Source organism: Haliotis rufescens, unplaced genomic scaffold, assembly GCF_023055435.1.
Source record: "Haliotis rufescens isolate VD_foot unplaced genomic scaffold, xgHalRufe1.0.p SCAF_20, whole genome shotgun sequence".
NCBI classification, from domain to species: Eukaryota; Metazoa; Mollusca; class Gastropoda; order Lepetellida; family Haliotidae; genus Haliotis; species Haliotis rufescens.
Genome location: NW_025963891.1, coordinates 16,268,219 through 16,292,477, shown reverse-complemented (window position 1 = coordinate 16,292,477; position 24,259 = coordinate 16,268,219). Strand labels below are relative to the sequence as shown.

General features: G+C 42.4%; 1 protein-coding gene across 2 annotated transcripts in view; it reads right to left on the bottom strand.

The window, feature by feature from the left end:
- The window catches only part of LOC124132471 (lysosomal alpha-mannosidase-like), a 91,594-nt gene extending 77,444 nt beyond the window's left edge, over window positions 1-14,150 (bottom strand). The window contains exon 1 of one of the 2 annotated variants that reach the window (XM_046496400.2): window positions 13,938-14,150. The gene's annotated coding sequence lies outside the window, so the exon portion shown is untranslated. Of the gene's footprint in view, window positions 1-3,925; window positions 4,210-13,937 lie in introns of those variants that run through there. The other variant, XM_046496384.2, reaches the window with a different exon arrangement.
- Between the last annotated feature and the right edge of the window lie 10,109 nt (window positions 14,151-24,259).

Here is a 24,259-nt window from a genome sequence, read left to right as displayed (position 1 = left end):
TGGACCAATCAGATCTCATCATTCTGACATGGAGGTATAATAAGTCGTGATGACATTAGCGTCAGGTGCAATATATGAGCAAACACTTTCATAGACAGAACTAAGAATATCTACGGCTTATTCAATCAGGGTATTAAAGCTTGTTTGTACAGTCAGAAATACAGACATCACGATCAATTTCAGACTTTCTGTTACGTCCCAGAATAAAACATCAACACATTCAGTACGTACACAATCTAAATGGTGACGTTCAAGTGATAAGCTATATATGAAATATGCTATATTCAAATGTCAAATATTCATTGTCACAGATGTGCACTGCGTCTATATTATGTTACACCGTTCCGCTTTATTTCTGTTATTCTAGATGTGCCAGCTGTTATACTAACCTTTTTTTAAATAACATTAATGGTATTTGAACTTATTTTTCATCAGTACTAAACAACAAAAGTTCCTGTGACATTGAATAAGAGTGAATGCAAAGTTATGTTTTTAACCAAATCTGAAATAATTTCGGTTTGCAACAGATAAAAGACTCAAAGTGTTCAAATGTTTTGATTTGCCATACTGACTTCTGAAAATGCGTGATTTCATAAAAAAACATGAACATGCCAAAATGTCAATTTACAAATCAATAGCGTGTGTGTCCACCTCTGGTTGCGATGCAAGCAACACATCTTCGTCTCATGGAATGGACCAGGCGTCCACACAAAGTCCTGTGGGATATCTGTCCATATCTGCTGGAGCATGTTTCGAAGTTCCTGGAGTGTCTTTGGAACACGTGGTTGACGTCGATGGCGCCGATCCATCTCATCCCACGTGTGCCCGATTAGGGGATGACTGTGATGACATTCGCGTTGTTTTGTTGAAGAGAATCCTGAACAAGTCGAGCAATATGGGGCCGGGCGTTGTCATGTTGAAAGGAAATGCCTGGGCCATGACGACGCAAAAACGGTAGAACAACAGGGCCGATGATCTCGTCGCGGTAGCGCTGTCCATTGCGATTTCCCTCTACCACTATCAAACGGGTCCTCTGTCTTACTGTAATACCACCCCATACCATAACGCTGCCGCTCCCGAACCGATCTTCTTCCATGATACAATGATTGACGTAGCGTTCACCTCGACGTCGGTACACTCGAATCCGTCCATCGCTGTGGCTGAGGTGAAAACGAGACTCGTCAGTGAATAGAACTTGTCCCCACCGCATGGCCGTTTCCTGTCAAAATGAGACGTCTGGCGGGTCTTCTGGTGACAATCCCTACACATCTGAGGCGACGACGTACGGTTTGTGAAGATTTTCGTCGAAGGCCAGGGATGCTTCTTGCAGTCACTGTTGCTGGCTGGAATCGATTTCGTAGGTGTGTTGTTCGAATCCAGTTGTCTTGTCGATTATTGGTTACGCGTGGCCTGCCACTCCGTGTATGGTCTCTGACTGCTCTCGTCTGTTGCCAACGTTGCCATAAACACCAAATGGTGTTTCTGTGGACGTTAAATTGTCTTGCAACATCACGTTGACTAAATCCTGCTTAAAGCATACCAATGGCCCGCAGACGCTCATTTTCGGACAGGCATGGCATTTCGTAATGTTGAATAATTGCGTAATTTTGTTGTTTTTCTGAGTGATTGTTGTCAGCACGATGCCATACAATTCATATGGAATCCCGTTAACGCACATGTTTTTATACCCATTCTTGCAATTGGGTAGTGAAATGCATGGGGCTTGCATAAAAGTCAACTTTGGCATGGAATGCATGGTTTTCTGTAGCAGTTGCTTTTTTGTGACTTGATTCCATACATGTACTACAATATTGAAAACCAAACTTTACTTGTTTGAAATATACACTAAAATATTGGTGTCACAGGAACTTTTGTTGTTGAGTATATGTATAAATGTAAAAATCATCTGACTGAATGCGTGCCCAGATACGTGTAACAACTCTATTGCCAAAATGTTACGAGTCAGCTAGTTAAACGTAAGAATATATGCGGTATGCCTACAGTTGTGTTTTAATTAATGGTATTATACATGCATCGTATTCGGGATATCGTGAGCATGAATATATTACCACTGGGCACAATATGGCATATAGGTTCATATAGGTATTCGAGGTCAAGTTTATGCGTTATGCGTCCATGCTACACAGGTAATACTGACCATTGTATATTGGCTGTTTTTTTTATCAGCTGATGTGATACGCAGATCGTAAAAAAAGGAAAGAACAAAATAAATTTCTCAATTGAGAGATTTTTTTTAACCGACGAGTCTGAAAACCCGATTCAGCAATAAAATATATCACAAAATATTTTTTTTTGCATGTTCCTACACAAGATAACACACTCACCACAACAGCATGTTAAAATAATTGTTCGGTAACTGGGCCATCACGCCGTAGAATATATACATACATGAGTGCGTGCGTGTCAGGGATATAACGCGACAGTATTTTCTATTTTATCACGGCGTGACAGCTTGATGCGGGAGGAGACTCCAAGTGATGCAGGGCGGAGAAGCAGCTTACTCCATCATTGAAAACTGACGAGCACGAGCACGGGTATGGATCTTACCCAAGCAGGAATCATAATTGGGACGGATCTGGGATTCGTTCAACGGATCATGACACGCTGAAGGGACGCAACTCTGTAAAGCCTTATATGTAGAGTGGCAATACACGTACCGCCTACTAAAATGAATTAAATACAGAAAAGAATACAAATCTTAAAAGTAACACGGTATCTGAATTATTTATTCTTTTTGGCATCTTCTTCAGGTTAGGAATATACCGACCATGCATACTCTCCCAATAACTCCTTCAAATGCATACTCTCCCAATAACTCCTTCAAATGCATACTCTCCCAATAACTCCTTCAAATGCATACTCTCCCAACAACACCGAGCATATGTCTGAGTCAGTTTATACATGGCTTTGCAGTCATCAGGGAGTCTATACTCACTGGCCATATTGCTGCTTGTCAGCTAAATCTAGGATTACAATACAGCGTGATAACAGGTTTTATGTTTATGCCTAAGGGACGTAATTCGGCAGGGTCACCCACCCTTGCACCCGCCGACAGAAGCAACCTAAATACCTTTGAAGAGGAATTAGGCGTGACTACTTTCCTTCCTTTACCCTGTCTGAGCACTGAGTCAGATGTATGCTACCTCACAGTGGTCTACTAAGTAGATAATCATAACTTACCTTTTTTCCCAATCTGTTTTCAACAGTATTCATTATTGATAGCATAAAGTAAAACATATTACCTGTGCAATGCAGTGTCACTGGTGAGCGCTATTGTGTACCAGTCCCCACGCTCATATACATGCTCAGGTGTGAGCGATACATATACGATATATATGCGATATACATTTAATTTTTATATTTATATATTTATGATCATTGTCACGTACGTGTTAATCCGGTTTCATGAATAAAATGAACATTTGCTCTGCACGTATAATGAAGTATGGGGTTTGGATGAATACATACATTCATCAAAACGGGACGCGTTTTCGAAATATTTTCTTTTATAGCACCCATTTTAGCCACAGACGATCCACCCACTCACCATGTAGCTTCATTCCAGGGCTATGAAGAGTGACCTCGATATTGAGGAACAAAATTTAAATCTGCCTCATAATCAACTTTAAAAGCCATTTCGTCTGTTAGATCAGAACACGACTTACAACTCTGAACTATAACCAACCTTGCTACAGGTGTATTCTACAACTACCGGGCGTTAAGTATAAAGACACATAACGTATAAATCAGGATCTCGACGATGCCAACTTTGAATCATTTTCCCTATCAATTGCAACCAGCTTCCATTCGTGCTTGGCAGCCTTCGTTCGTGATCTAGATAGATAATTAGTTCGACCCATTATGTGATAAGTGTATAAATAGGACCGTCAAAGTTGCTACTTACTTGCAAAATGATATCTGTGTTCCCAACGCTAGACCTAGTTATCCATTATAGAAGGAGAGAGCATCTAGACCTTCACATGATAGGCATAGCGTCTGCTGTGAAATAACAGCCGCGAGGATACACACACCCTTTACCGTAAGCGCAATGGGGTAAACCACAGCCTGTGGAATCAACTTTAACCTCTCAAAGCTAAACACTTCCTCTCCGGTTGCAGTCGTAATGCTCACTCGGCCTCGATACGACCAGACGGCAAGGCAGGAGATGATCGTCGATTCGCCGCGTCGGGCGAGCTCGCATAGAAAGCCGCATACAGTGTCATGGACGGATAAGCATGGTTCGACAACAGTCGCCGTGGGAGTTGGGATCCAGCTATTATCTACTGACAATGAGAACTGGTTTTACTTGATTCTGTCATGCTCAGCTTTCGTCGGCTGCCTCGTAAGTGAGACTATGGCCGGAGCAAACTGTTTCGAAGGACAGTTTATGGAGAGCTGGACGTATAATTAAATTGTTTGGTTTCTGAGGTTCTGTTGTTTGGCGTGTTGTAAAGACGGGTCACATCAAGTGGTGACTTTGGCAGTGCTGATTAATTATGTATACACTGACATATCCAGTGAGTGAATGAGTATAGTTTTACGCCACTTTTAGCAATGTTCCAGCAATATCACGGCGGGGGACACCAGAAATGGGCTTAAAACATTGTACCCATGACGGGTATCGAACCCGGGTCTTCAGCGTGACGAGCGAACGCTTAAACCACAAGGCTACCCGACTACCCCCAGCTTTTCCGGACGAAGGCAATCTGGACGCTTTAAAAAACCCGAAAAACTTGCTGTATAAATTTCTTATTTATCCGAAAAAATGCGGTCGTACTTTGGTATGCAAAGGGTTTAATATTATCCTGTTCACTTATCACCGGACACTCAAAAAACGTGAAGATGTTTTTTTACGGCCGAGCTCCACATGAAGGAAAAGACATGGCAACCTGCTCTCGTGACATTTATACACGAGGATGCACACTGCACGGCAAGCACCTGGATTAATCAATATGATTACCCATTCACACCTTGTTGTGGTTACACTTAGTTTCTGCCACACGGATATAACAAACGCGACCCATTGTAGCGTGGCTGAGGTTGATTTGATGTGTCATACCGAGTTACTTCCCCTTAACAAGTCATACTTGAGGGACACACTCTTGAATTATCTTGTTTTCGAATGACTTTATTTCTCTTTATCTATATTTAGATCATTTCAGGTCAGAGCTAAAACCTTTGAATATAATTTTGTATACATGTAAGTATTGCCTGCCCTAGGCTGTATGTATATTAAATATTTTGGGTTCATGGAAATTGAAACAACAATAATGATAATAATAATAATGATAATGATGATGGTGGTGATGATGATCGTGATAATAAGTACACGACAAAATAAAGTCACCATTGATGTGTTTCATTACACCAGTTTGCCTGAAAAAAGCCAATTAAAAAGTCCAAATCTAATACAGCGCTGGGGGCTGATAGGTATTCGAAACCGGTTTTGGAAACAGTTCCCATGCGCCCAAACACCATTACTTCTCTGTTTAATTTCTCTTGTGGATACAGGGGATGTTCCGCCTTGGTTGTGCAAAGGTCAGACAATACTTCTCCCAAAGAAAGGTGATTTGACTGACCCTAAACATTCCACCCTATTACTTGTCTGAATACACAGTACAAAATATTTACAGGTGTCTTACAGATCTTGTGTCATCATACTGCGCTTCCAATGACATTATTTACACGGAGCAGAAAGGAGCAAGAAAGGGATGTTGGGGTTGTAAGGATCAATTGCTAGTTCAGAAAATTAACCTTGAAGGGGCGAAAATGTACCACCGTAACCTCTCAATGTGTTGGATACACTACAGAAAAGCTTATGATTCTGTACCTCACGAATGCATTTTCAAGTCATTGGAATATACTGGCCTCCCCGTGCGAATGCTTTTTTTACTCAAGTCTTTAATGAATTGCTGGTCAACTCAACTTGAGATGTACTCGCAGGGGCAGGTGGTGACTTCTGAACCCATGTCTATAAGAAGAGGAATATATCAGTCCTTTGCTTTTCTGTTTATCACTAATTCCTTTGAACCTTTTGCTAATGGGGGATCCACACTCAAAAAACAGATTCTCCTTGTCGATTCTCCTTTTCTAATGATATCGGCATGTCCTTTTCTCTGATGATCCTCTTGTGAAGCTTGTCAAGACTCATAAACAAGGCATTCCACAGTTTTCGTAAACGAGCCAAGGATATGGGACATAATCTCAATGTCAATGTTGACTTTGTTGATGGTTCAGTACTGCTGGACGGTACAGAAATGAGTGTCAACAAAGTGAAGTGCCATATCAAATCGGCCCAGACTCAGTTTTTCAAGGAAAGGCTATCTGAACGACCACTGCATCGAGTTTATGCTCACTGTGAAGATCAGCAACCCTACAGAGTCCTTCGCTTGCATGAGGTAGGCTGGCCTGAAAAGTGAAACAGAAGGCTTTCTGTTTGCTGCTCAGGACAAGTCACTTCCATCTCGAAACCGTCAATGTGTGATTTTGCATCAAAATGTGAATATGAAATGTAGATTATGAAATGAATTTAATGAGACTGCCCAACACACTGTCAGTGGATGCATAGCTTTGGAACAAACACAGTATCTTAAGCGATATGATGGAGTGGCTCGATCATTTTTTTACCGCCTTCGCCATGCTTGTAGTTTTGACACAGAGGTCCATCTATGGTACGACCCGGAATATGTAGAGGGCGTCATGGAAAATGATAAATACAAAATTCTTTGGAAAAGTCCCGTATACAGCCTCAGACGTATCCAGGACAACAAAGCTGATCTTGACCTTTTTGATAAATCCAATGAAATCATTTATATCATTGAATTTTTCTTTCCCTATTTACACAAATGTGATTGACAAGATTCAGAAAACACATGACAAATATGCAGACCTCGTTTTCGAAATGCCACGCTTGCATACCAAGTACCAAGTTGTCAGACTGCCCATTCTTCTCGATGCCTTATGTACTTGCATTAAACGATAGATGTGTATACGACCCTGGACAGAGAGTAAATATATATAGGGGCGCTTTGCCTGTATATTCAGGGTCGTTAGGGGTGGACAGGTGATCGCCTGTGTTGACCCCGAAATCAGATGTCGAGTGGCTGAAGCCTCGTTTTCATCCCAGCTACCATAACTGGTGCTCGGTATTTACACTAGTGATCCTCATTGATTATTAGCTTGACATCTTAACCTAAAAGTGTTAACTCTGCGATGTTAAGTCTGGAATTGATCATTGATTAATCATGATACGGCTTTAAGTCACAGTTACAGACTGTGGAATCAGCCAGCATCACGGCAATGTACGAAGCGATGGTGTCCCTCAATCTGCACACTGTAGATGGTTATCAGCACAAGATTGAGTGAGTAGGTTTTTTCACCGCTTGTCGAGATGCTGTTGTAATACTGAGTGAGTGAATGTTGATTAATCCGCTGTCAGAAATATTCCAGCTTACATGACAACTTGACAATAATCGTCATCCTACCTCACTCACATTAATCTTATAATCTATTGTTTGGTATTAAGTTTTGACTTATTAACTGTGATACACAATGAACCAAGCCATTGAGCCTGACCGACCGACCGACAGTCATTTACTCAGGTGACCATGATACCAATCACTGGATTGTCTGGTCCAGACTCGATTATTTACAGACTGCCGTCATATTGCTGGAATATTGCTGAGTGCGGCGTTAAACAACAACAAACCAAACCAACAAACCATTTACGTGGACTCCCACAAGCATGACCTGCAAATGACTGCCACTGGTGGTGGTGGTGTGTGTGTGTGTGTATGGGGTGTGTGTGGGGGTGTGTGTGTGGGGGGGGGGGGGGGGGGGGGGGGGTGGGGGTGTACATGCGACTCATCTCACGTGGGAATCGAACCTGGGTCTCTAGCGTTACAAGCCAGCCTTGGCGTCCAGAGGCATAGCAAGGGCAGTGTAACCATGACTCCCAGGATCTATTGACAGTGGGTTCGAGTGCAATCGAGTGATTATTGTCTGTGCAATATCCGTGCTCATGGGTCCGAAGTTGAGATCCGGGGTAGAACTGGTCTTCAGCGACCCATGCTCGTCATAATACGACAAATATGAACATGACGGTGTACAGTTACTATAGTCTCTGAGGTTAATATCACCATCTCAACTTGCAATATATTGGACGGCTGCAGCTGCTATGTCAAGAAATATCAACCGGCGGGGACTGTCGTCGAAGGCGCCGCGATTCGCTCTGCGGAGTTGCGTCGGGCACGCCAGAAACCTATGATTGTGGGTGGTTCGAATCCCGGTTCGCCCCAATTATGTTTCTAGGCTTGTCAGTACCATACCCGTGCTTGTGGGTTTCACCGAAGTGGTAAACGTCTGAGACCTGCATCACTTCGGGCTTTCCTCCCACATTAAGCTGACACGCCGTGATATAACTGGAATATTGTTAAAAGCGGCGTTAAAACCCAACTCACTCACTTTGATAACGTTTGTAAATGTTTGATCAAATCCATTTATCAAGAGTATACTTTCTTTTGCCCGACAGTTTAATACACATATATTCCCTTTTGTATTCGTACTCTCTGATGTGTATCTATGAATACCGCGACACACTGGGCCTTCTTCGTTTCAATTTTACATATTTCCTTCCTGTTTTCGCAAATGAAAAGTTTAGTTACCTTGTTTCGGTCGGACACAATGCTTGAATGTGCGTATATGCTACACCGACAGATCTCTCTCACACACAGTGTGTCAGTCGAACCGTTGCAGGGACGTTGTGTAGGCGTTGCGTCCTTGCTGGCAGCAACAACGCTGCATGGAAGCTCAGAAAAATACCTCAGTTTTTCTGACATGAACGTAACACACTAGACGGTATTTGGTCGCGTATTTGTTTGTTGCTGGTACATATAACATGACGTATATTGCAATGTTTGTTGTTAGGTAACTATTCTTAACTATGCAGAGTCACTTGCCAACTGTGCCATGCTGGAAGGAAATGAAGAAACAGTCAGTTTCTGGATCTGCACTAGCGTCACTAATAAATGTGAGAGAACGAATGTTGTTTTACAACACAGACAGCGTCATGCTAGCTGTATCAAGTCAGCCTGTACATCATCAAGACCAGCAAGCCTGGTACTGGTAATGTTATACCAATGTCCGGTCCATAGTTCCCTGGTATTGTCATACCGCCCCGTGTTGTCGTTATTCTTGTCCCTGGTATTGTCATACCGCCCCGTGTTGTCGTTATTCTTGTCCCTGGTATTGTCATACCGCCCCTTGTTATTCTTGTCCCTGGTATTGTCATACCGCCCCTTGTTGTCGTTATTCTTGTCCCTGGTATTGTCATACCGCCCCTTGTTATTCTTGTCACTGGTATTGTCATACCGCCCCGTGTTGTCGTTATTCTTGTCCCTGGTATTGTCATACCGCCCCTTGTTATTCTTGTCCCTGGTATTGTCATACCGCCTCTTGTCATCATTCCGGTCCATGTTATTGTCATACCGTCTCGTGTTGTTATTTTGGTCTCTGTTGTCATACCGTTCCCTTTTGTCTTTCTTGTGGTAGTTATCAAACTAGACACTATAAATGTCGTGTCAACCCGTGTTGCCGTTATTGTCATGTTACAGTCATTGTTATCGTTTTACTGTCCTTTCGTCGTCACACGAGTCTTGTTATCTGTATACTTGATCCTGATATAGATGTTTTGTTACCTGTTATCGGTATACTGGAGCCTCATATCGGTTTAATGGATCCTGATATCGGTATATTGGATCCTGATATCGGTGTATTGTTACCTGTTAACGGTATCCTGGAGCCTCATATCGGTATAATGGATACTAATATCGGTATATTGGATCCTGATATCGGTGTATTGTTACCTGTTATCGGTATCCTGGAGCCTCATATCGGTATAATGGATACTAATATCGGTATACTGGATCCTGATATCGGTGTATTGTTACTTGTTATCGGTGCATTATTACCTGTTATCGGCATACTGGTGCCTGCTATCGGTGCACTGGAGCCATATATCGGTATACGGGTACCTGTTATCGGTATACTGGAGCCAGATATCAGTATACGGGTACCTGTTATCGGTATACTGGAGCCAGATATCTGTATACGGGTACCTGTTATCGGTATACTGGAGCAAGATATCTGTATACGGGTACCTGTTATCGGTATACTGGAGCCTGATATCGGTATACGGGTATTTGTGATCGGTATACTGGAGCCAGTTATCTGTAGACGGGTACTTGTTATCGGTATACTGGAGCCAGATATCTGTATACGGGTACCTGTTATCGGTATACTGGAGCCTGATATCGGTATACGGGTACCTGTTATCGGTATACTGGAGCCTGATATTGGTATATTGGATTCCGATATCGGTGTATTGTTACCTGTTATCGGCATACTGGTGCCTGTTATCGGCATACTGGAGCCAGGTATCTGTATACGGGTACCTGTTTTCGGTATACTGGAGCCTGATATCGGTATACGGGTACCTATTATCGGTATACTGGAGCCATATATCTGTATACGGGTACCTGTTATCGCTATACTGGAGCCTGATATCAGTATACGGGTACCTGTTATCAGTATACTGGAGCCAGATATCTGTATAAGGATACCTGTTATCGGTATACTGGAGCCAGATATCTGTATACGGGTACCTGTTATCGGTATACTGGAGCCTGATATCGGTATACGGGTACCTGTTATCGGTTTACTTGATGCCTGTTATTGATATACTGGAGCCTATTATCGAAATATTGATACCTGTTATCCCGGTATACGGGAGCCTGTTATCGGTTTACTGATGCATTAATATACTAGTCCCTGGTCCCTGTGTTTCGAATCCCATCACCGAACTCGGAAATTTTATGATCGCAACATTGGTGCCCAAGATGGAGTAGACCAACGCTTAGTCTCTGAAAATATATAATTTTGATAGAAACAAACAACTAACTTTAAATTGAAAAGGATCCGCAGTGAGATGGGAGATCCTGAACCTGAGGAACATCTAGACTTGCTTCATTTAGGGCTATAGCATTACAGTACTAGTAAGAGCTGGGCAGAATGGAACCTATTATGGTTCAGGGACTGTGAGATTTAGTATGGGGCTGAGCACGTTCATATCAAATGTGAGACGATAATGTATCTGTACCCTACTATACCGCCCGGCTCGCGCCTTCCGTTGACGAGGAACACATGTCACTATACTTCAATTATTTTAATCTTTCAATAACATTCGTACTTATGTGTTACTAATAACTCTTCATGTCCTAACACATCCCCGTTTTAATCAGAAAATACGTTTAATGTTTTCCTCTTGAAAAAAGTAATCGTATCACACGGTCAGTCTTTATTAAGTCTCAGGTGAGGTGAAATGGTTTGACGTTGCGTCCAAGATTAATTCACTTATATAGCGACGTGCATGTACGTGTGTGTGTATCTACTTGTACTAGTCCGGACTGATGCCGATTTATAGTGCTAGCCCACTGAGATACCATGCCGCAGTTTAACATGAATACCCCACTCAGACACAGTATACTGACTCCGAGCCGACCAGTCCTTGTTTTAGCCTCTTAAAGTCGAGCGCCAGACAGGGTAACAACAAGTATCATCTTTTGTTGTGACGCGTCCGGGGATCGAACCCGGACCTTCCGCTCTCCGGGCGGACGCTCTACCACAAGACCACGGTGGTGGTTATCAAGTCTCAGTCAATAATATGACATTAGAGAGATAATCTCCGCTATTTACATGACTAGTCAGGTAGCTTCCGGAGAAGAAAGATATCAAGCACGATATAGGAGTTGGCGGGTGATGATAAAATGTATAGTTCAAAGCTTGTCTACTAAATAAATATATTTAAAGCTAAAACAATTTACACGATCACACCGTCCACAACATAGCTAGATAGCGGGTCGTTACACGCTTGAAATAGCAACTTCGTTCGTACTGATTTCAAGACATTAAAATATCAGTAAACATTTATCAATAATCAGGTCACCAAGCGACGGAGAGTCGCCATAATTGGCGAGCTATGGCCATGTCAAGCTGCACTCGGAATATTAAAAAATGATGTCATTCACACCTGCACAAGGTTAGGTGGCATGGGAAGCGTGCATCTGTATGATTACGAATATACGTATATTAAATGACACTTAAATAGCAACACTCCTACCATGTAAGACTACGCTTGGGTTAAGAATAACGTGTTCACTCTAAGTCGCAATAATTCATAATCGGCAACTTCAAGGTGCGCCCTGAAAGCTATATTTTATGTTCGCTTCTAATACATTCCTCATTTTTTACATCTCGCTTGAGCAATATGACATGGGTATTGTACAGTCCTCCTGTCATAAGGGGCCGACCGTTTGATATCCTAGGGATCGTGGGTAGTCGGTAGTTCAAAGTTTAAATAAAACAATTACAGTAAACTACGGTTATAACGAACTCAAAGGGACCACTAATTTTAGCTCGTAGTTCGTTATAAGCAATGCCATATATACAGCATATATCCAGCAAATACACAGCAAATTGTTGGTATCAAATCACATTTCGTTATATCCGTCAGTTCGTCATAAGCATGTTCGTTATAAACGTAGTTTACTGTATCTGGTTTTGCAGATGCAACTGAGAAAGTTTCTTGTATGGGTACAATCCCTGATATAACAGTTAATATATGATCGCGTTCACCTGGCGTCCCGCGAACTAACAACAGCAATCATGTTTGTATTCACCGTTTTAGAATGTGTTAATTTCTACCTAGAAAGATATTCGCAAGTGATTGCTGCATTTTTAGATAAAGAAAAGTTTTTCGATCGTATTTGGAAAGGCGGTCTATTCATCAAGTTATAAGACCTTGGTGTCAAATACACATTCTGGAAGCTGCTTCTCCATAGCTATATGGACAGCTGGGCTTTTATATCATACAACGGAGAAAGATCTGATGAGTTTCCCTTTAAACAAGGTGTTGGGCAAGGTCGAGTCATGTCAGCGTGGTTCTTTCTCGTTTTCATTTATAACCATATACACTCTTAAAAAATGAAACGCACAGGTAGTATGTAGTTCAATGAACCTGACTACACAAAGAATCCGGTATATAAATTGGATTTATGTTATTGGAAAATGTTGGTGGCCTGAGACAAACGGTGCGTCAACACGTAGCCATTTTTCGATTTGCAATGTCTTCAACGGAATTGTTTTCACACGTGTTAAAAATGTTATGGAGGAAAACAGTCAAGCAAAATGCACGTGGACGTTCACAATACATCACACTGATTGAGTGAGTGAGTGAGTGAGGATTATGTACGCCGCAATGATTCAACACGGCAAGAGAACCAGAACATTTTCTTATGTCTTCGTATAAAGACTGAAACTCTCATACCTATAACACCATTACATATTACAGAAAATATTGTCATATTGTAGCAACTGGGAAAGTACGTGCCGTATGATGTGTGAAAACCACCACCAATGGGTCAGCTTGACCCAGTGCTATCAGCTGCAGTAGTGCACTTGACACTGTGCAAACAGTGGTAACCAGATTCGTATGTCAGTCAAGTACGGTGTTAAACTACGACCATAGGGATCCCAAAATACAAGTAGGGCTACAAAGTAATACTTTGTCTAATGAATGCACAATTGTGTTCATACAAAAAACAATGCCATACTGTCCTGATCAGGAAAGCAAAAAATATAATATCAGGGACAAGTGCTCCCCCAACAACACGAATTTGTCTATACGGACGCACTACAAGCAGTGACATTATGAACTCTAGTGTGGCATTTTGTAGGTGAATAAAACACTATACAATAGCTTCTAGCACTGAAATACCTGTGTCATAAAAATAGTTTCAATGGGGTGTGAGCAGTCAACTTAGCTATATGTACGTCCCAACTATATAAGGTTGTATACTCACCAGTTAAAGGTTGTGTGTACTTTCACGGTCTGTTTTATGATGCCCACTTCCTTTCAGGGCTGTTAATCAGGTCTGACAGAACAATGCGACATTTTAACTATCTCTCAAAGTCACATCGTGACACAGACGGCCTTGTCACGCACTCGGCAAAAACGTAGAACAGTTTCTGGGTATTCTTTTCCTGGTTATATTTCCAGATACGGCTTGAAACAGTTGGTAGTAGTCACGTGCCGTTGCGCGACTATCTCAAGAGGTGGTGTTTCGTTTAGTGGTGCGGTATGGCGATGAAGCACCCATACAAGATATCTTCCCCAAGCCCCTTCCCAGACCTCTACCCAGGCCCCTTCCTAGAGATAGTCCCCATTCCCCTTCCCAGAGACTCCCCCCAACCCCTTCTAGGGATCTCCCCTACGCCCTTTCCGAAAGATCTTTTCACTGCAATGAAAATATAGGTTTTCTCAACTTCAGAAAACAGTGTCTTTCATATTGAAGTATACATTACGATGTTATTATTATTATTATTATTATTATCATTATCATTATTATTATTATTATTATTATTATAGCCAATCATTACAACCCCAACACCCCTTCTTTCTGGCTCCTTTCGGCTCTACGTAAATAATGTCATTGGAAGCGCAGTATGATGACACAAGATCTGTAAGACACCTGTAAATATTTTGTATTGTGTATTCAGACAGGTAATAGGGCGGAAGTGTTTAAAGACAGTCAAATCACCCTTTTTCGTGTGAAGAATTTTTCGACCTTTGCACAGCCAAGGCGGAACATCCTCTGTATCCACAAGAGAACCTAAACGGTGAAGTAATGGTGACACATGGGAACAGTTTCCGAAACCGGTTTCGAATACGTATCAGAACCTAGCGCCGTATTAGATTTGGACTTTTTAATTACCCTTTTCAGGCATTCTGGTGTAATGAAACACAACAATGGTGTCGTGTACTTATTATCATGATCATCATCATCACCATCATCATCACCAGTATTGTTATTTACAGATTAAAATACAAAATGCAACAAAGAGGGTTTGGGTGATCCTAGCACAGTCAGGCTGGTTAGGCTCATCATCAGCTCAGGGCTCTTGCCCCCTCTACATGCAGCCCAGACAGCGAATGGCACTTCTCCTAGGAAACGCTGTCTATTCGAACCCACCCAGAACTTTTCTGAGAATGTGCAGCCTTCTGCATTACCAAGATTATCAGAAGGGCTGTATTCCTGGTATCGAACCCGGGTACTCTCCCCATGTCAGTCAACAGATTGGGAGGTACCAAACCTAAGGCACAGAGAATAGTGGAGAATTCCTGGTCGTACCATGGGTGGACCTCTGTGTCAAAACCACAAGCATGGCTAAGACGGTAATAAAATGATCGAGCTACACCATCATGTCGTTTAAGGTACAGTGTTTGTGTTTGACTTGGTTGATGAGTAATCAGAAAGCAGTTATGTTGTTATTTTTTGAGATTTTAATACAGATCTTGTTAATTACCTAAGATCCCCTCGCTCCTCTGTACTGCAGCCTTACTTGGATACAAGAAACATGATACCATCAGACAACTGTGGTGTCATTCAAGGTCATCTCAAGACACGGTGCAACAAGGTTGGAACACAGTCATTTTTGATTGATTATATTTTCTTACCAGATGCTCTTCAATCTTCTGTGCTGACGACTTCTGTCCATAAACAACATCAATTTCGAGATATCGGATCCCTCACCAGTGGTGGTATCATTTCTTAGTGATGCGTTCTTAACAGATCAAAAGCTATGGACTCCCCCAGCCTACAAATGGCAAAAGGCTACTGGCATTGAACTGAAGACGTACTTATCTGAAGTTAACAAAATACTTGGTGACACCCTACCTGACGTGACACATGCTGACAGCGACATGGTGGAACATGCTATAGTGAGCTCTCTCCACACGTCAACAGCAATGTACATCCCAACAGGATATTACAGACCATACCTTCGACCCTATTGAAGAGGATCTAGTCTAGACTACTACCACTACCAGATGCGTCATGCTAGACGACAATGGATATCTCAAGGTAAACCTAGAGGAGATGCACGTGGCTCTTATAAACAGTGTAAAGCAGCTAAATGCAACTCCTGTCGACAGAAATAAAAAGCCGAACGGCAGTGGGACAGACACAAGTATACATAGCTGAACTCTGCCTGTGAAGTGGACATTGGTGAATGGAATAGAACTGCCAGGAAACAGATTAAGACAAATGTAACATGTACATCTCTACTGTATAATGACAAACGGCCAGCACACCCGAGGACATCTGCAATACGTGGACTGATTACTATGGGGATACAGCAAACAGTAACATATCTGAGAATGATCCAAACCTGAAGACAAGTATTGCATCTAATGAAATGAAATCAACCATTAAGAGGCTGAAAAAGAATGTCTCCTGGTCCGGACTGTATTACTTTAGAACACCTCCATAATGCTGACAATCTTCTGTTTAAACATCTGGCACATCTCTATGATATGATGATCAGTACTTGTTACACTTCTGTCATGATGAGAACTGGAACTATTATTCCCATCTACAAAGGGAATAAGAAAGATAAATGCAACCCAGCTAATTATCGCGGTATCACTCTAACATCCGTGACTGGGAAGGTATTTGAGAGACGGTTGCCAGACAGATTGCAGTCCTCCATCAAAACCATTATTTCTGATTTTCCACATCGCCTCCAGTGCGGCTTCCGGAAAGAGCATGGAGCCCGTTTGCTACATATGTGTTACAGGAGGCTATTTCCTACTATCAAGATAGACACTCAAATATATATGTTGCCTTTCTGGACAACGAAAAGGCCTTCGACAGGATATGGCATGAGGGGTTGCCACTGAAACTATACGATCTTGGTGTGAAAGGCCGCGCGTGGCATGCACATTATCCGTCAATGTTATCAAGAAGCAAGCGCTTGTGTTAAATACAATGGAGGACTAGTGATTTGTTCAATGTTCAACAAGGAGTAGGACAAGGTCGCGTGCTCTCAGCATGGACGTTTCTAGTCTATATCAATGACCTGAAATGTCAACTTGATAATCTACAATGTGGACTAACTGTTGGTAAGGAGCACACCCCGACGGTATTGCTGCCTGATGACACTACTGTCCTGAGTGCTAGTGCACATGGACTGAATATATCTCTTGATACTATCCACCAGTATGCTCGGCGCTGGAGACTGACGTATAACGCCGATAAGAGCTGCGTCTTGTCTTTTAGCAATAACAGAAGACATTGCAACAGACCTGTGTTCAGACAATGAAGATCCAAAGTAGTACGAGTTATGCCGGCTCTCTGATACACACGGTAAAAGCATGAGAAAAACTACTAGAGCTTATGCTAAGGCGCGACAGACAATCAACTCCCTAAGAGATGTTGGTCTCAGAGCTGGAGGATTGAGCCCAGTATCATCAATATCTGGCAACGAGTGATCCTCCCCTTTACCATCTATGCATGTGAGCTCTGACCTAATATCAACAATCGTGAGATCAGTGAGATGGAAACCCTACAGCGCTACTTTGCACAACGAGTCCAAAACCTTCACAGTAGATCCTCTACAGCTGCTACAACTCAGGTTCTAAGATTATTGTCAATGCTGGGCAAGATGGAGAAAATGAAGCTTCTCTTTCTGGGACGACTCTGTAGAGCAGCAGGCACAACCATTGTAAATCCGAATTTCTATCTCAGATTACCCCAGTATGTCACCACTCTCTCACACAGTACCAGATCCATAACACATGATCTACTAAATGTGGCTCATTAGTATGGATGCTCTCAGGCGTATTAGATAAACTCATCAACTCTGCGGAATTTCCATCTAAGAGTGTATGGAAAAGCATGGTACAACGAAAATATGAGTTGGAGAAACACTTTGCAACAACGTCAGACATGCATAGGTTTAGTGCTATCCACACCCGCCTTGCCCTACATCGTCTCTTGTCTCTGTGTGTATGGCATGATATTGCTTCCCCCACCCCCTCCCCCTGTTTATTCTTTGGTAAAGCTCGGCATATTTCCTGACACATCAGGACTATGTCTTCTCAGTAACCATCAATGCGATGACATTGTCAAGCACCAATTGCAATACTGTGACGGCCTAATGGAACAGAGACATGTGCTTAGTGACAATGTTAGCCTTGTCACCAATCTCAGACTTGAGGACACGTCTAGTGATGACGTCAAGATCCTGACATACCTCGGTGCCATTACAGATGTGGTCCAGGACATGACACATGACAGCTGGGCTACATTATTGAGTATCGTGGCTCAACATGTCAGCTCATGGAACTTAACATCCATATTGTATTTGTGAAGCTGTCACACATCCTGTAAATGCAGTTTTACGCATCACTTCATTACTGATTCCCAAGTTCAATCTGTTGTGTCTGTATGTATTTTGTCATTGCTTTGACAAATAATAACATATATTGCCGATATACACGCAACATGCATATATAGCCGACGTACGCATAAACTTGAATATGCAGCCGATATAAGAACAATATGTATATGTAGCCGACATACACACGACATGCATATGTAGACGACATACACACAACATGCATTTGTAGCCGACATACACACAACATGCATATGTAGCCGACATACACACAACATGCATATGTAGCCGACATACACACGACATGCAATTGTAGCCGACATACACACAACATTCATATGTAGCCGACACACACAACATGCCTATGTAGCCGACATGTACACACAACATGCATATGTAGCCGACATACACACAACATGCATATGTAGCCGACATACACACAACATGCATATGTAGCCGACATGTACACACAACATGCATATGTAGCCGACATACACACAACATGCATATGTAACCGACACACACAACATGCATATGTAGCCGACATACACACGACATGCACATGTAGACGACATACACACAACATGCATATGTAGCCGACATACACACAACATGCATATGTAGCCGACATACACACAACATGCATATGTAGCCGACATACACATAACATTCATATGTAGCCGACATACAGACAGCATGCATATGTAGCCGACATACACACAACATGCATATGTAGCCGACATACACACAACATGCATATGTAGCCGACATGTACACACAACATGCATATGTAGCCGACATACACACAACATGCATATGTAGCCGACATACACACAACATGCATATGTAGCCGACATATACACAACATGCATATGTAGCCGACATACACACAACATGCATATGTAGCCGACATACACACAACATGCATATGTAGCCGACATATACACAACATGCATATGTAGCCGACATACACACAACATGCAATTGTAGCCGACATACACATAACATTCATATGTAGCCGACACACACAACATGCATATGTAGCCGACACACACACAACATGCATATGTAGCCGACACACACACAACATGCATATGTAGCCGACACACACACAACATGCATATGTAGCCGACATACACACAACATGCATATGTAGCCGACATATACACAACATGCATATGTAGCCGACATACACATAACATTCATATGTAGCCGACATACACACAACATGCATATGTAGCCGACATACACACAGCATGCATATGTAGCCGACATACACACACCATTCATATGTAGCCGACATACACACAACATGCATATGTAGACGACATACACACAACATGCATATGTAGCCGACATACACACGACATGCATATGTAGCCGACATACGCACAACATGCGTATGTAGCCGACACACACACAACATGCATATGTAGCCGACACACACACAACATGCATATGTAGCCGACACACACACAACATGCATATGTAGCCGACACACACACAACATGCATATGTAGCCGACACACACACAACATGCATATATGTAGCCGAAATGTACACACAATATTCATATGTAGCCGTCATACACACAGCATACATATGCAGCCGACATACACACAACATACATATGTAGCCGACATGTACACACAACATGCATATGTAGCCGACATGTACACACAACATGCATATGTAGCCGACATATACACACAACATGCATATGTAGCCGACATGTACACACAACATGTATATGTAGCCGACATGTACACACAACATGCATATGTAGCCGACATACACAGAACACGCATATGTAGCCGACATACACACGACATGCACATGTAGACGACATACACACAACATGCATATGTAGCCGACATACACACAACATGCATATGTAGTCGACAAAACACAACATGCATTTGAGCCGACATACACACAACATGCATATGTAGCCGACATACACACAACATGCATATGTAGCCGACATACACACAACATGCATATGTAGCCGACATACACACAACATGCATATGTAGCCGACATACACACAACATGCATATGTAGCCGACATACACACAACATGCATATGTAGCTGACATGTACACACAACATGCATATGTGGTCGTGATACAAACCATGTCGCCGAGTCCGCTGCAAGTATTATTGCTGGAGACAAAAATGAATTAAAGGAATTGTTTTATGAAGTAATGGACATGAAGCCGAGTTTGTCGGAAAGAACGGATATCCTTGAAAATAGATTTGTTGACAGAGGGTATTTCTGAAAAGCCACGAGATGCTAATTAAAGCGTTCGTAAAATCTCAGCTAAAAATTGTTTATAAACTCGACACATTCGAAGACAGAATTAGCAAGACCGACAATGATAAAAGTGAAAACACCCTTACCATATTCATAAGAAATCTCTGGGGGTCTTGAACAAAATATCATTGTGAGTGTTGATAAATATCGGTTGGAAAAAGTCGGACCCCTGTTCCTACGGGCCTGTAGCAGCACCACAACACTGGCATGCAGACTTTTCACACTTATGTAATACTACCTGTCGGAACATAGTCTACACTATAAAAGTGACTCTTGATGTCAACTTTTTAAAATGATCTGGCTCTATGTACCTCAACTCGGAAATCTAATATACCTTCGATGGTATTCCACTACCTATCGTGGTGACCTCAGATCATCACGCACAGATCTCTCTCTCTCTCTCTCTCTCGCTCTCTCTTTCTCTCTCTCTCTCTCTCTCTTTCCCTCTCTCTCTCTTTCTCTCTCTCTCTTTCTCTCTCTCTTTCTATCTCTCTCTCTCTTTCTCTCTCTCTCTCTCGCTCCCTCTCTCTCTCTCTCTTTCTCTCTCTCTCTCTCTTTCTTTCTCTCTCTCTCTCTTTCTCTCTCTCTCTCTCTCTCTCTTGAAGCTGTAATAATAATAAAATATATACAAAACCCTTTGCATAATCATCAGAAATCTCAGCTAAAATCAAAGTCGATTGAACGATTCTGACCATCCCAAAACCAAGCACACCGAAACCCAAAGAAGCAGCAGTAAAATATAGCATATATCGACCACGGTTTCCTATCGTCTGTGGTGGACCTTCGAGACCCCACATGAATCCACTGATCTAATTGACATTCACTGAATAAAGGGAAATACGTGCATATAAAATGCTTAATGCAAGAAAACAGCGTACGTCGCACGCACACACACAGCCAAAAGTCCAAGCTTCACTATAGGCACGTGGCGTGACTTCTCCAAGATACATGATTGGTTGGTTTGTTGTTTAACGCCGCACTCAGCAATATTCCAGCTATATGACGGCGGTCTGTAAATAATCGAGTCTAGACCAGACAATACAGTGATTAATGTCATGAGCATCGATCCACGCAATTGGGATCGATGACATGCATCAACCAAGTCAGCGAGCCTGACCACCCGATCCCGCTAGTCGCCTTTTACGGCAAGCATTGGTTGCTGAAGACCTATTCTACCCCGGAATCTTCACGGGTCCCAAGATACATGGAAGGCCAGTCACAACCACAGGGCCAACTTGCAAGCAGTAGTGAAGAGCTATCCCCTTCCTTATAGGTTTGTTTGTTTGTGGTTTAACACCGTACTCAGCAATATTCCAGCTTCATGACGACGATCTGTAAATATTCGAGTCTGGACCAGACAATCCCGTGATTGACATCAAGATGAAATTATGAGAAATTATAATTATCAGAAGAGAAACTATGACACATTGATCGTAGGAGCTATAGATAGATTTAGATAAAACCGACTTTCGATAGATTACAAGCTGATGAACGTTTATCCATAGATAGATGTTATTAGCAATATGACGGCGGGGGTAGACGTGGGCTGATAAAATGTTCTAAGCCTAATAAACAAAACCAACAATTATTGTAAAGGTGTTTTTAATTTTATTTTTCAAAATTATGTAACTGCTTTTCAATACACTTCTCAAGTCGAGAGTGAAAGTTTTCAATTCGTCAGGAAGTAGTTTCCTAAAGGCAAAACCAAATCACGGCAACATTGAGGTCATCGTTGTCGTCACAGCTCTTTGTAAGGTGTTATTACGGTTTAGGAAACAGGAGGAAATCACTTGGTGCCAGGTCTGGCGAGTATGGAGGATGAGGAAGCTCTTCGAACCCACATTGTCGCACAGCAGCCTTTGCAAGTCGAGAGGTGTGAAAGTGAGTGAGTATGGTTTTACGCCCCTTTACGCAATATTCTAGCAATATAACGACGGGAGACACCAGAAATGGGCTTCACACATTGTACCCACGTCGGGAACCGAACCCGGGTCTTCCCCGTGACGAGCGAATGCTTTAACCACTAGGCTACCCGACCGCCCATGAGAGGTATGAGAAAAGACATTGTCATGAAGTAGTAGAACTCCAGCATTTCTCGTCGCTTTTCTTTGATAGAATCTCTCAGGCGATGAAGCAAATGAGCACAGTAGGCACTGGTAATCGTCTTTTGATTTTCTAAGTAATCAACACGGATCACACCCTTTGCGTCCCAGAATACAATGGCCATAACTATCTTCCCTGATCTTGAAGACTTGGTTTTCTTTGGTGCCGGAGAAATGGAATGGTGCCATTCCACCGGTTGACGTTATGACTCGGAATCATAGTGGTAGACCCAAGTTTCATCATCCGTCACTAATCTCTTTTTGAATTTGACGAAATTCTCCTCAATTAGCTCTTAACCTTCTCTGGAAATGTCAGTTCTTTTTTCGTCAAGGTCAGAATTTTGAAACTTTGGCTAATATCTTATTAATCTGTAAATGTTCAGGAATAATAGTTTCAATGGATCCATGGCTTAGACCTGTGTCTTCCTTAAGTTCAGCAATTGTATACGTCTATCTGACAGCATAGGTTTTGATCTTCAATGATGGGAACTTGAAGGACGTCCAGACCTAGGACCATCATCAAGGCTTGTTCTTCCAGCCTTAAACATAGCTGCCCAACTTTTAACAGTGGAATAACTAAGGCACCCCATACACTTGTGACATGCGGTCATGGGGAGTACTTTCTTTAAAGACAAACACTTGATGACTGCTCGGTACTCGTTCTTTTCTATTTCTGTGTCCATTTGGATCCCTATCACGTTCAGCTGGCTGTAACTAATATGCAAACAGCCTCAACAGACGAAATACACTTGCAATGATCTACTCTAACAAAGTACTACATTGACTAGCTCACTTTGTTAAGGACCATAGTTGAAAGTTAGTCAGGCTTAGAACTTTTTGAACAACTTTCGTATACCCAAGCTCGGAGACAGATCGGGCGCCCCTGCCACTAGGTTACCTCAAACCCCAGGCTTCTGTCACGCCTAGTGAACGTGTAGCGGCCATTAAATCTCCTAGCCCCGTGAAGGGATTCGAACCACAGACCTTCTCATCAGAGGTCCACACGACCAAAGAGGTTATCCCCAAGCTGACAAAGTTAGGATGTCATCTGTGGGATGACTACACGCCCTGCTACATACTCCCCCATCAACAGAAGACACATCCAGGGCCGCATTGTAGCTCACCGAGACGTGTTTGGCTTTAATTTTATATGAACATGAGCATTTCCGAGGCCCTGACCAAATAGGTTCACCCAGTCATCAGGCTGACATAGTAAGGATGTCATCTGTGGGTGACTCCACTCCCTGCCACAAACGCACAGATAATTACAGCGATTTAGACAAGGCCACTCTTCCCTCAACCAGTTAATGAAAATTAAAGCAAGCTTCGGTTTTGGCGAAGCATTCAACTGGGCCGGTTCACGTCTCACTTGCTCTTTACATGTAACTGTGAATACTTTCGGCTTGTGTCTAAACAAAGCGGCCATGCAAACAAAATCCGCGCATCAAGCTAATGAATTGAATATTTCTCAAGATAATTAATTCCTTGTGAATGTGGCCTCTACTGATTACACAACTGCACAACC